General features: G+C 33.2%; 1 pseudogene; it reads left to right on the forward strand.

Moving 5' to 3' along the window:
• The first annotated feature begins 3931 nt into the window (after nt 1-3931).
• On the forward strand, nt 3932-11883 carry LOC131662611 (putative disease resistance RPP13-like protein 1; annotated as a pseudogene).
• Nucleotides 11884-12208: the final 325 nt, after the last annotated feature.

The raw sequence follows: 12208 nt of genomic DNA on the forward strand, positions 1-12208 counted from the left end.
ATTAATAATACATTTAAATTTTAAATATACTAAATATTAGGAATAAACTTCTCTCATGGCCCCACTTAATTAATAATGATTCAATTTCTAACCGATATTATTCCATGATATCTATGTGTCACCACGTCTCTTAACTTTTTTTTAAAAATAATTATTTCCATATATTAAATAAAATAAATACTTTAATAAAATAAATAAAAACTAACTCTCTTTTTCTTCCAATTAATTTTCCTAGTTTTCCTATTCCTATTAATTTTCCTTGACTCTTTTCAAACACAAACAAATAGCTTTGGTAGTCCTCTCTCTCTCTCTCTCTCTCTCTCTCTCTCTCTCTCTCTCTCTCTCTCTCTCTCTCTCTCTCTCTCTCTCTCTCTCTCTCTCTCTCTCTCTCTCTCTCTCTCTCTCTCTCTCTCTCTCTCTCTCTCTCTCTCTCTCTCTCTCTCTCTCTCTCTCTCTCAAAGTGCTTCTCTATTACTATTTTATTTTTCATTGTTGATCTTTTAAAAAGTATTTCTTTTTATAAATTTTATGAGTTTTATAATTTATTTTTATTATTATGATAAGAGTGAAAATATATTATTATCTTATTGAGTTTGAGATTGTGTTAATGGTGGAAAATTTATTAGAGTTTTCTAGGTCTTATTTGAAATTGATGCGTGTATCAACTTTATACTATTAGTATGAATTGATTTTGAATATTAATTTTAATTGTGCTATTACTTCCTTTTTTTTATTTATAATTTTTAGTAATAAGCAATGGAAAAGTATTTCAAAAGAAAATCAACGGAGCAATCATCAACTTCTAATCCTCAAACACTTAATGAAAGTGGAAGCATCAAATCGGGTTCCTTTGAAAAAAAGATTTTTAGAGTTTGAATTGGAAAAACTTCCTAATGATCCCGGTTTAAGGTAAAAAATGTTAGATTATCATCCAAGTGATAGAGATGAAATTAGAATAAATTATTTGCAAAAGGGTCCTTCGGAATTAGAGGGGATTAGTGATCTTTCTATCAGGCTCGTAGAGACCAAAAAACATGTTGTCTATCCATTAGTGTATTTTCTTTTAAAGTTATCTCTAATATTACCGGTGGCAACTGCAACACCTGAAAGAACTTTCTCTGCTATGAATATTATCAAGAATCGGATGTGAAATCGCATGGGTGATGGATTGTTAAATGTTTGCTCAGTTACTTACATTGGAAGAGATATTTTTGTTGATGTTGAAAATGAGAAAATCATTCAACATTTTCAAAATATGAAAAATCGTAGAGAACAATTATGATGTAAATTTATATTTTTGAAAATAAAATATTTTATTTATTGGTTTATATATATATATATATATATATATATATATATATATATATATATATATATATATATATATATATATATATATATATATATATATATATTTTGACCCCACTACTCAAAATTCCTGGCTCTGTCCCTATATGAAAACACAAATTTGTCATTTTTTTTATTCACTTTATTGTATTATGTATTAAATATTTATAAGAAAGATGGATAAATTCATACTATATTTTTGTTTATGTAAATTCATATTATATGAATGTTATACACATACTATCTTTTTCTCATGTAAATGCATACTATATGAATCTTTGTAAAAAAAAATTCTTAATTTTAAAACATGAGTCAACAAATAAAAATTATATCCAATATTTGAATTTACCGTGTTATGCTTTATAAAATAACTATATGATAAATAACTAAGCCGGCATCATTTTCACTATCACATATTCATCAAATTAATAGAATTTAATTATTGTATTTCATTTTTTTATATTTTGGTTTTCAAACCATATTCTTAAAATAAATTATCAAACAAGTTTTGTTATACACACTTTTTAGAATTATTAATTATTCTATGAAAAATATATTGGCTGGATAATGATTTGTGTGTGTTCTGTTTCTTACATGTGTTCCATCAATGGGCAAGTTACTAGTCTGCTAAAAGCTAGGAGAGGCCTTAGGCAAGGGGACCCTATATTTCCCATGCTATTTGTCCTCATAATGGAGTATCTCTGCAGATGTTTGCAGCAGCTTAGACGAAGGCTTGACTTCAATTTTCATCCAAGATGTGAAAAACTAAGAATTACCAATATCAACTTTGCTGATGATTTAATCCTATTTACAAGAGGTAATGTGAGGTATGCGAAAATAATGATGAATGAACTCAAGAAATTTTCTGATGCTAAAAATTTGCAAGCACATCTTGAATATTGTAAACTTTATTTTGGTGGTGTGCCACTGACAAAGAGAAAAAGTATTGATATCATCATAGGATTTACTGAATGTGCACTCCCTTTCAAATATTTAGGAGTACCCCTCTCCAGCAGGAAACTTACTACATATCAGTGCAGGTCCCTTGTGGACAAGATTATGGCAAAAATAAGCATTCGACGACTAAACTTTTTAGTTATGCTGGAAGATGGCAGTTGATAAAAAGTGTTTTATTTGTAGTTACATCTTATTGGCTGCAAGTGTTCCCATTGCCTAAAGGAGTCACCAAACAAATTGAAGCAGTATGTCGAAGCTATTTATAGAGTGGAACAGATGAGATTAGTAGGAAAGCTCTAATAGCTTGGGAGAAAGTTTGCGAGCCTATGAATGCAGGAGGCCTGAATATTACATCTTTGCAAACTTGGAACAAGGTCACTATTGGGAAGCTTCTATGGAACGTCTAGGCAAAAACTGATAAATTATGGATTAGATGGCCTGATATGTATTACTTTAAAGGGCATGATGTTATGACTTAGCACGTAACATCCAATTGCTCTTGGGGTGTGAAGAAAATTACGAAGATGAGGGATATTATTAGGAGCACTAGGTATTGAGAGGAAAGTGTGCAAAAGGGTAGATACAAGATTATGCACTAAGTATGACAACTTAATTATTTCATTTATTTATTTTTTAATAAAATACTCCCTCCGGTCTCAAATATAAGCAACAGCAAAAAAAATTTATGTTCGTAAATATAAGAAAAATATATAATTATTAAATTCAATGTCACTATTCCAAATATACCCATATAATTTTTTATATTTTAATATTTGCAACGACTTCCAAAGAAAAAATAGGAGTAAGAGTGTAATAATTAAATGCATTGAGACATTCTTCTTAAAGGGTGAATTTTTTTTTATTAATTTGTTTATATATGAGATCGAATGTATACATTTTTTTTTTACTTTCACACTTTGATTTCTAGAGCTAGTATACATTTTCGACAGAACAAAACTATTTCATTTATATATTTTTTATCTATCAATTTATAGTAATATTGCGCGACCGGGTGTCACACTACTTTAATACTATATAGTTAATTTTTATAAATAATAGTAGAAACTATTGAATTTAAAATATAGTCCATCCAATTTAAATCTAATAATAATTTAAAAATCAACAAATATTGCATTTTTACTTTTTTTTTTAAAATAAATCAAAAATCAATAAATATTCTTTGTAATGATAGATAGAGGAGAATCATTAATGTTTTCGGATATGAAGCACAAATACCTCTAAGAATAGGCGTGTCGCGGTGTCTGACACGCGTCGGTGTCCGACACTTATATGACACTCATACGATACATGTCAAAAAAGTCAGATAATTGTCGAAAAAGTCAAACAACTGTCTCCTAAAAATATAGAGAATTTCGCAATGCACCACATGATTCTCTCATACACTGCACGAAATTTCAATTATGTCTCTCTTCCGTAGATGCATATCCGAAAACATATTTTTTATCAAAAAATTTATTTCTTTCCGTAAATACATTTACGAAAATATCTTTCAAATTTTTAGAGGTATTTTTGAAATTTCATGTAATCCACTAGAAAATGATGGGGTGGAATAAGAATTTCCCATTATGAATAAACTACTGAATTTAAAATTTAGTTCATCCGATTTAAATCTAGCAATCATAAAAGCTTGACAGCGTTACTGCGTCACCTCCATGACTACAGTGAATGACTTGATACTTGATAGCCCACCTGCCAACCACTAAGCTTTAATGGAGAGTGACTAGAAGCAAAGATGAAGATAGTGTTTTCTTTCTTATACAATATACAATTGCATTTTGTTGTGATTTCTGTGAATCTATTCTTCATCTTAAAAGCAAATCAACCGATGGCGGCGGTTATTATGGGAGAAACACCACTCGTCTCAGCTTCTGTGGAGGCGTTGATACAAAAGCTTATTTCTACTGACTTCCGGACTACGAAGGAGGTTGACGATTCACTGTTGATAAAGCTGAAGGAAACACTCGCGAGGATCCAACCTGTACTTGATCGTTATGCTGAGGAGACGACATGGCTGAATTTGTTGATAGATCTTGTTTACCAAGTTGACAAATTGTTTGACCAAATCAACACCGACGCATTGCGCTCTGAAGTGGAAGACGAGTATCAAACCCTAACTCCTCTTACTAGTAAGGTGCGCAACGTGTTTTCTTTTCCTTTCAAACACTTTCATCGGTTCATTAATTCTAAAATACAAGAATTAATTGAAAGATTAGAACGCTTGATTCGAGATGGGTTGGAGTTTTCTAATTGCACAAATGTTTGGCATGGAACCCCTACAGATTCTATTTTGGAGGATGATTCTTCTATTTATGGAAGAGACTCTGATATTGAGAAACTTAAACACCTGTTGTTGTCTAGTGATAGTACAATTAGAGTGATTTCTATTGTTGGTATGGGAGGGATTGGTAAAACAGCCCTTGCTAAACACCTTTACAATCATCCTCAAGTAAAGGACAAATTCGAGTTAAAAGTATGGGCGTATATCTCGAAAGATTTCGATGCTGTTAGACTTTTTGAAACCATTCTTGAATCTATCATATCACAATCAATCGGTAATGATGACCTCATATCTCATATTCTTGAATATCACAGTACAAAAGGAAATGGCACCATTTATCCAAATCTTCTATTATTGTCATTGAAACAAATTTTAAATACTTCCAAATTTTTGCTAGTGTTAGATGATGTGTGGGATACAAAATCTGTTGATTGGATAAGTTTGATGGACACCTTTAATGCTGGGGAAATGGGAAGTAAAATCATCATCACAACACGGGATGATAGAGTTGCAACATCCATGCAAACAATTCTCTTTGTCCATTATTTGAGGCCTCTACAAAATGAAGATTGCTGGTCTTTATTTGCCAAATATGCATTTGGAACATGTAACGACCAACAACGGTCCTATCTAGAAGAAATTGGTAGGGAAATTGCAAAAAAATGTGATGGATTACCATTAGCCGCAATAGAATTTGGGGCTATTCTTTACGGCAATTTGTCCCCAAATGACTGGAAATGTGTGTTAGAAAGTAACATTTGGGAACCGACAAATTCCGAGGTGCACGCTGCTCTAGAATCAAGCTACCATTATCTTTCGCCTCCTATAAAACGATGCTTTGAATATTGCTCTATATTTTCAAAAAAGACCATCTTAGAAAAGAATATGGTAGTTCAGTTGTGGATTGCAGAAGACTTGGTAGTCTCGTGGACAGGTCAGCAAAGATGGAAAGTTGGAGAAGAATACTTTGATGAATTAGTGTCAAAATCGTTGATACAACGACGATATACTGAGAACAAGGAAGAAAACTTTGAAATGCATAACCTTGTCCATGATTTAGCTGCCATGGTTTCATCTCCATATTGTATCTGTTCGGGCGAACATTTTCTACATGAAATGATACAAAATTTATCATACAATCGAGGGCTATATGACTCATTTGATAAATTTGATAAGTTGTATGGATTAAAAGATCTACGTACCTTTCTAGCATTGCCATTACAAAAACAATCGCCTCGTTGTTTGCTATCGAACCAGGTAGTGCATGACTTATTGCCAACAATGAAACAATTATGCGTGTTGTCTTTATCTAACTACAAGAGTATCACTGAGGTTCCCAAGTCTATTGGAGATTTGTTCTACCTGAAATACCTAAATCTTTCTCACACTAATATTGAAATGTTGCCGTCTGAAACATGCAACCTTTACAATCTGCAGTTCTTGTTGTTGGGAGGATGTAAAAGGCTCACAGAATTGCCTGAGGACATGGGAAAATTGGTTAATATGCACCATCTTGACGTTAGTGACACTGCATTGAAGGAGATGCCCGTACAAATAGCCAAACTAGAAAATCTCCAAACTAGAAAATCTCCAAACTTTGTCCGACTTTATTGTCAGCAAACATAATGATGGATTAAAGGTTGCCGAGTTGGGAAAATTTCCCCACCTGCATGGAAAACTTTCCATCTCACAACTACAAAATGTTAATGACCCCTCTGAAGTACATCAAGCCAATATAAAGATGAAAGAGCAAATAAAAGAATTAGCTTTGGAATGGGATTATGGTAGTACTTTTCCAGATTCCCAAGTAAAAAGTGTAGTACTTGAACATTTGCAGCCCTCAACAAATTTGAACAGTCTCACCATCAAAGGCTATGGTGGAATCAACTTTCCAAATTGGTTGGGTGATTCTTTATTTAAAAACATGGTGTATTTAAGAATCGCAAATTGTGATGCTTGTTTATGGCTTCCACCCCTTGGACAATTGAGTAATTTGAAAGAACTCATTATTGAAGGGATGCAATCAGTGGAGACAATTGGTATTGAGTTCTATGGAAGTGGTGGTTCTTCATTTCAACCATTTCCCTCTTTGGAGATTCTGCACTTTGAGAATATGCAAGAGTGGAAGGAATGGGACTTGATTGGAAGTACGACTACAAGGTTTCGTAGTCTAAAAACTTTATTGCTTAGTAAGTGCCCGAAACTGATAGTAGGAAACATAGGTGACAAATTTCCTTCCTTAATTGAACTTGAGATAAGAGAATGTCCTTTACTGGTGCAATCAATACCATTATCTGATCATGTATTCAGGCAACTGATGTTCCCTTTGAATTCTCTTCAACAGCTGACCATAGACGGCATTCCATCTTCAATGTCTTTTCCAACAAACGGTCTATCAAAAACCTTGAAATTTCTGATAATCAGTAATTGTCAAAATCTAGAGTTCCTTTCTCGTGAATACTTGTCCAATTACACATCGCTTGAAGAATTGAAAATATCTTATAGCTGCATTTCAATGACATCATTTACCTTGGGTGCTCTCCCTGTCCTCAAGAGTCTGTTTATTGAGGGTTGTAACAATCTGAAATCAATATCAATTGCAGAAGATGTGTCACTAAAGAGTCTCTCATTTCTTAAAAGCATCAAAATATGGGATTGTAATGAATTGGAGTCATTTACCCCAGGTGGATTGGCCACTCCAAATCTTTGCTATATTGCATTGTGGAAGTGTGAGAAGCTTCATTCACTACCAGAAGCAATGAGCAGTCTAGTTGGCCTTCGAGAAATGGAAATTGATAATCTACCAAACCTTCAATCTTTTGCCATAGATGAGTTGCCTAGTAGTTTACAGAAACTGTCTGTTGGCTCTGTTGGTGGGATTATATGGAATACTGAGCCAACTTGGGAACATCTCACTTGTCTTTCAGCGTTGCGAATTAACGGTGATGATACAGTGAACACGTTGATGGGGCCATTGCTACCTACATCGCTTGTGAAACTATGCCTTTGTGGTCTTAATGATACAAGCATTGATGAGAAGTGGCTTCGGCATCTCACTTCTCTCCAAAACCTTGAGATTATTAACGCTCCCAAACTCAAGTCGTTGCCAAAGAAAGGATTTCCTTCATCTCTTTCAGTATTAAGTGTGACTCGCTGTCCATTACTGGAAGCAAGTTTTCGGAAAAAGCGGGGCAAAGAGTGGCGTAAGATTGCTCACATTCCCTCCATAGTTATTAATGACGAATTGATCACATGAGTCTTGTTCGGGTGAGTCTTTCAAATTCTTCTTTTTTTGTTTCTCTCATATTATTTTATCATCAATTATTGTGAATTTCAATTGTAACATCAAAATACAATACTATAGCACTAGCACCAACTCATTTATTTTAATCATAGAACTGCATTTTGTGTCTATATGATATATTTTAATGAGTTGGTTTTAATGGCTGTATCAAACTTTTTTAATATGGTTAAAAATTTTCTCTATTCTATTAATCTACATATAATTTCTTTATGCATTTCCATATTTTTGTGTTTATCAAACTGTCTTGACTTGATATTTTTTTCTTTATGTTAGTGAATTAGAATTTTTTCCCAGTCATGTATAATAGTTAAGGTCATGTATAACAGTTAAAGACATAACTTCTTATTTTAACCTTTTTTCAGTTTTTAAAAAAATATGTGATTTTGGCATGTTGTGTTGGGAAGGATATTTCAAAAGATGTTGGCTTATACCTGTAGTTAATGTCGTGGACCATCAAAATTGTTTGAGTATTAAATTTGTCCCATTTTGTCACATGAATAATAGTGTTCTTATGTGGTGTGTATGTTCATTCTATTTATCACCTTGAGTCTATTACAAGAAAATAGCCCGTCTGACACGTTGCCGTAGCATAGCTCATTGTAATGCAGCTATTCTGGTTGGTGGTCAGTCAATTAGGATTTTATCGCGCGTCATCCCTATGCACCTATAGAAAAATATCATCATGCAGTGTGTTCTAATCATTTAGAGCTAATCTAGGTTTTATTTGCCCCCAAAGCACTTGTCAGTGTGTTAAATCTCATCCAAGCCTAACTGTATTGCTTCTGGTTAGTTGCTTTGTCCTATAATAATTGAACACCATCAAGTTTGACACAGTATCTCTACGGAGGTTATTTATCCTAAATTTTGTTTTCGGAAACTATATGTGTAGTATGTTACCAGTTTATCTACCAGATTTGATGGCTTAATCTTTGTCTTAAAATTATTTCATCTGTACATTGTTTGCAGATCTACCAAGGGCTTCAAGTGTAATTGATGGCTTCCACGAAGATGGCAGCAGCGACATCTCTTTCTGTCAGGAGCGGAGAGGAGAGAGGTACTTTATCTCTTAATGCTACTCAAAAGGAAGTGTGAAAATTGTTTTTTTATGCAAATTGAAATTATATTACCCATCAAGCATGCTAGATAGTTGATGTGTTTTCATTTTTGCTCATTTTTTACATGTATGGTTGAAACTAGCGTATGTTGTATGCAATTCATGACATTCTTTCTCTTCTTTTCATGTTCTTTCTGCATGCTTCCTAAAAAAATAAGATATTTTATTTTAGCATCACTTGGTTACTAGAAGTCCAGGATATGTTTTCTAAAATAAATTCAAATAAGTTATAAAATGAATTTGTGTATGGAATTTATTGTAATGCATTATTATTTGTTTTCACTAGCTTTTAAATCGCAATCATGAAGTCTAATAGTGGATTTATCTGCAGCTACCACATTCAGAACATGCAGAAATGAACAAACTGTGGCCTAACTTGATATGAAGATTGACTTGTGTGTTAACATTACTGCCATTTTTTCTTGGAAGTCAGTTAGGCTGATAGGGTGAGTCTTAGACATTTAGAATTTAATGTGTTTTATTTTCCTTTCAATTCTACATATATTAACAAACATTGATTATCTACATTGTTACTGCTTTGATCTATTATAAATGAAAACCACACGGCTTGACAGTGTCTCTAATTATCTATTACGTTTATGTTAGGTTTGTATTTGCTCAACTGGAGAGGTAGAATTGTCCCAACAGTTTTCTCCACGAATCTGAACTATGTCAGGATAACAAACTTTAACTAATTTATGGCAAATTCATTTGCAGTTTAATAGTCAACTTCTTATTTGGGGAATATTCTGGCCTTTTGTAAAGAGAGATCGCCGACAGAAAAAGCAGAAATCAATGTGGGCAGCAGGGAGGAGGAGAAGACATTGAAGGATGCGAGAGAAGATTTTGAAATGCACCATAGGACGACTTTCACACAAACAAGTCAGAAGTTTAAGACTCCAATATGGCGACTTTCAATCTTAGCTGAGATGTCAACGCCAGCAAATCACTCTCCTAGAGATCAGCAAAATTTGTTAAGTGTTAACTACTATAGTAATGTGTTTTAATTTGTAAAATAGTACACGTTTTTAAGATAGAGATTGCAAATGAATGTTTGAGCAAACACTTTCTGTCTGTGTCCCTAAGATTTGACTGCAATGTATGCCTTTATAATTATTTGTTAAATAGAATTAGAGTTTGATCTAACTCATTCCTACAAAACCAACTTAATAGTAAAAGGTAATATTCTATATAAACAATATTGTAGCACGGTGCTTGCAGCAATATCTGATCGTCAATGCTGGCCAAAACATGCGGAACAACAACACCACTAATAAACTGGCCAAAACTTATTTGTCTGCAGCAGCTTTTCGGTCCCGCAGCTAGTTCAGTGGAAAAAATTTATATGAGGATGTAGGTACTTCACCATGTAAAAACCATCTTTCTTCATCGGTACAAAAGCAAAGGATTCTGTAGACAAATGGGGCGAATATTGGTGCTTATGAGGATGAGCAAATGGTATTTTTAATTTATATGCACCAACAATCTTGTAAACAACTCGCTTAGCTTTGCATTTGATGGTTATTATGTTGTCTAATAAGTACTGATGTGACATTAGTGATGTAGGTACTGTGGGATTTGCTTTATATCTTGGGTACTCAAAATTTAGAAATCAGATGCACATTGCCCTTTAGAAAAAATATTGAATACAATGGTATCTATAATGATTTTTTAGATATATGAAAATTTCTTTACATCATTGCACAGACAATGGAAATGTCATACATGGAGTGATAGCCGACAACATATCTTCTCTGTTCTGGCCATATCCATGTTAGAATGTTATGGCACATTTAAATGATGGTTTTAGTAAATTTGAAGTTAAAATGAAGATTCCTACTATTTTTAAAAATTGGTCTCTTAGGCATTATGGTTTTGCTCTCTAGGTTTCAACAAATAATATACATCCAATTAAACTTTTTAATGCCTGAAGGAAAATACTAATTATAATCCAAATTTTCTTCATTTTTTTTTGTTATTTTTGCATCTGCAAACTTACTTATTTCTGGTATGCATTGGTGTCGATTATGATACAGTCAATTCAACTGGCCCGGCTTGACATGTAGTTTTTCTTGTTGGTAGTTAGTTAGGCTTTATCATGTACTGTATTTGTTCACCTTTAGAAATACTGGAATAGTAAGTATAGTAACTTAGAATGTTTGTTTTATTTTCCTAGAATCCTATATATGTTAATTGATTTAAATCTCTTAGCAAACACTGACCAACTCTATCATCATTAGTGCCTAAAATACTATCCATGTCTAATATTGTTTGTTTCTGGTTACGGCTTTGTTCTATTATAAATTGGACACCATCAAATTTGACATGTTATTTTATGTCAGATTTGTATTTGCTAAACTGGAGGTAGAATCGTCAAATGGTTTTCTCTACACTTCCGAATGATGTCCGGAGAATATGTATACCTTCGTTGAGACATCCTCGACAAAAGCCATGACACATTCATCCTATATTCCACGCATTCAAAAAGGGAGCATCCAGACCATGAGGAGTAGAGAGCCATGTTGGAAAGAGTTTAGCTAAGCATATCAACAATATATCCAATTCTGTTACAGATATTGCAGAATTTTTTCTTGACCTGTAAAGAAGACATTTCAACGCATGAAATAAATTTCAATCTTCCCACTTAAATTTGATTTTGAAATAACAGTAGTAAATCTTAACTTTTTTTGCTCTATATCAAACCCATATCAACCGTTCATCTTGTGAAGTAAATTTTTTATCAAGACCGTTTTTTGCTCTATCTCGAACCCATATCAACAGTTCATCTAGTGAAGTAAATTTTTATCGGTCTTGAACTGTAGTCGGCAAACAATATAGTACATGATTGGAGATATACTATCAACTTTCACATCGACAACTTGCGGTATATTATCAAGTTTCATGATAACTTTTTCATTAGTGAGAGAGTCATGAAGAGAATCCGTAGTTAGAGCAATGCAATTCAATTCTAAAACATAAGTGCTTCAGAAAACACATAATTCATAATATAGGATTCAAACGAGCATTATAGGGGCTTGCAACATTTTTCAGATTGTAAATTCCGAGAACGCTCATTTGATGCATGCTCAAAAGAGGTTTAAAGAGCATTTTAGTGAAAACTAGAGCCTTTGGAACTCACATATGCTTGGCATTTCTTCATCCGGATTTTGAGCCACTTAGCAATGAT

This window comes from Vicia villosa, linkage group LG3, assembly GCF_029867415.1.
Source record: "Vicia villosa cultivar HV-30 ecotype Madison, WI linkage group LG3, Vvil1.0, whole genome shotgun sequence".
NCBI classification, from domain to species: domain Eukaryota; kingdom Viridiplantae; phylum Streptophyta; class Magnoliopsida; order Fabales; family Fabaceae; genus Vicia; species Vicia villosa.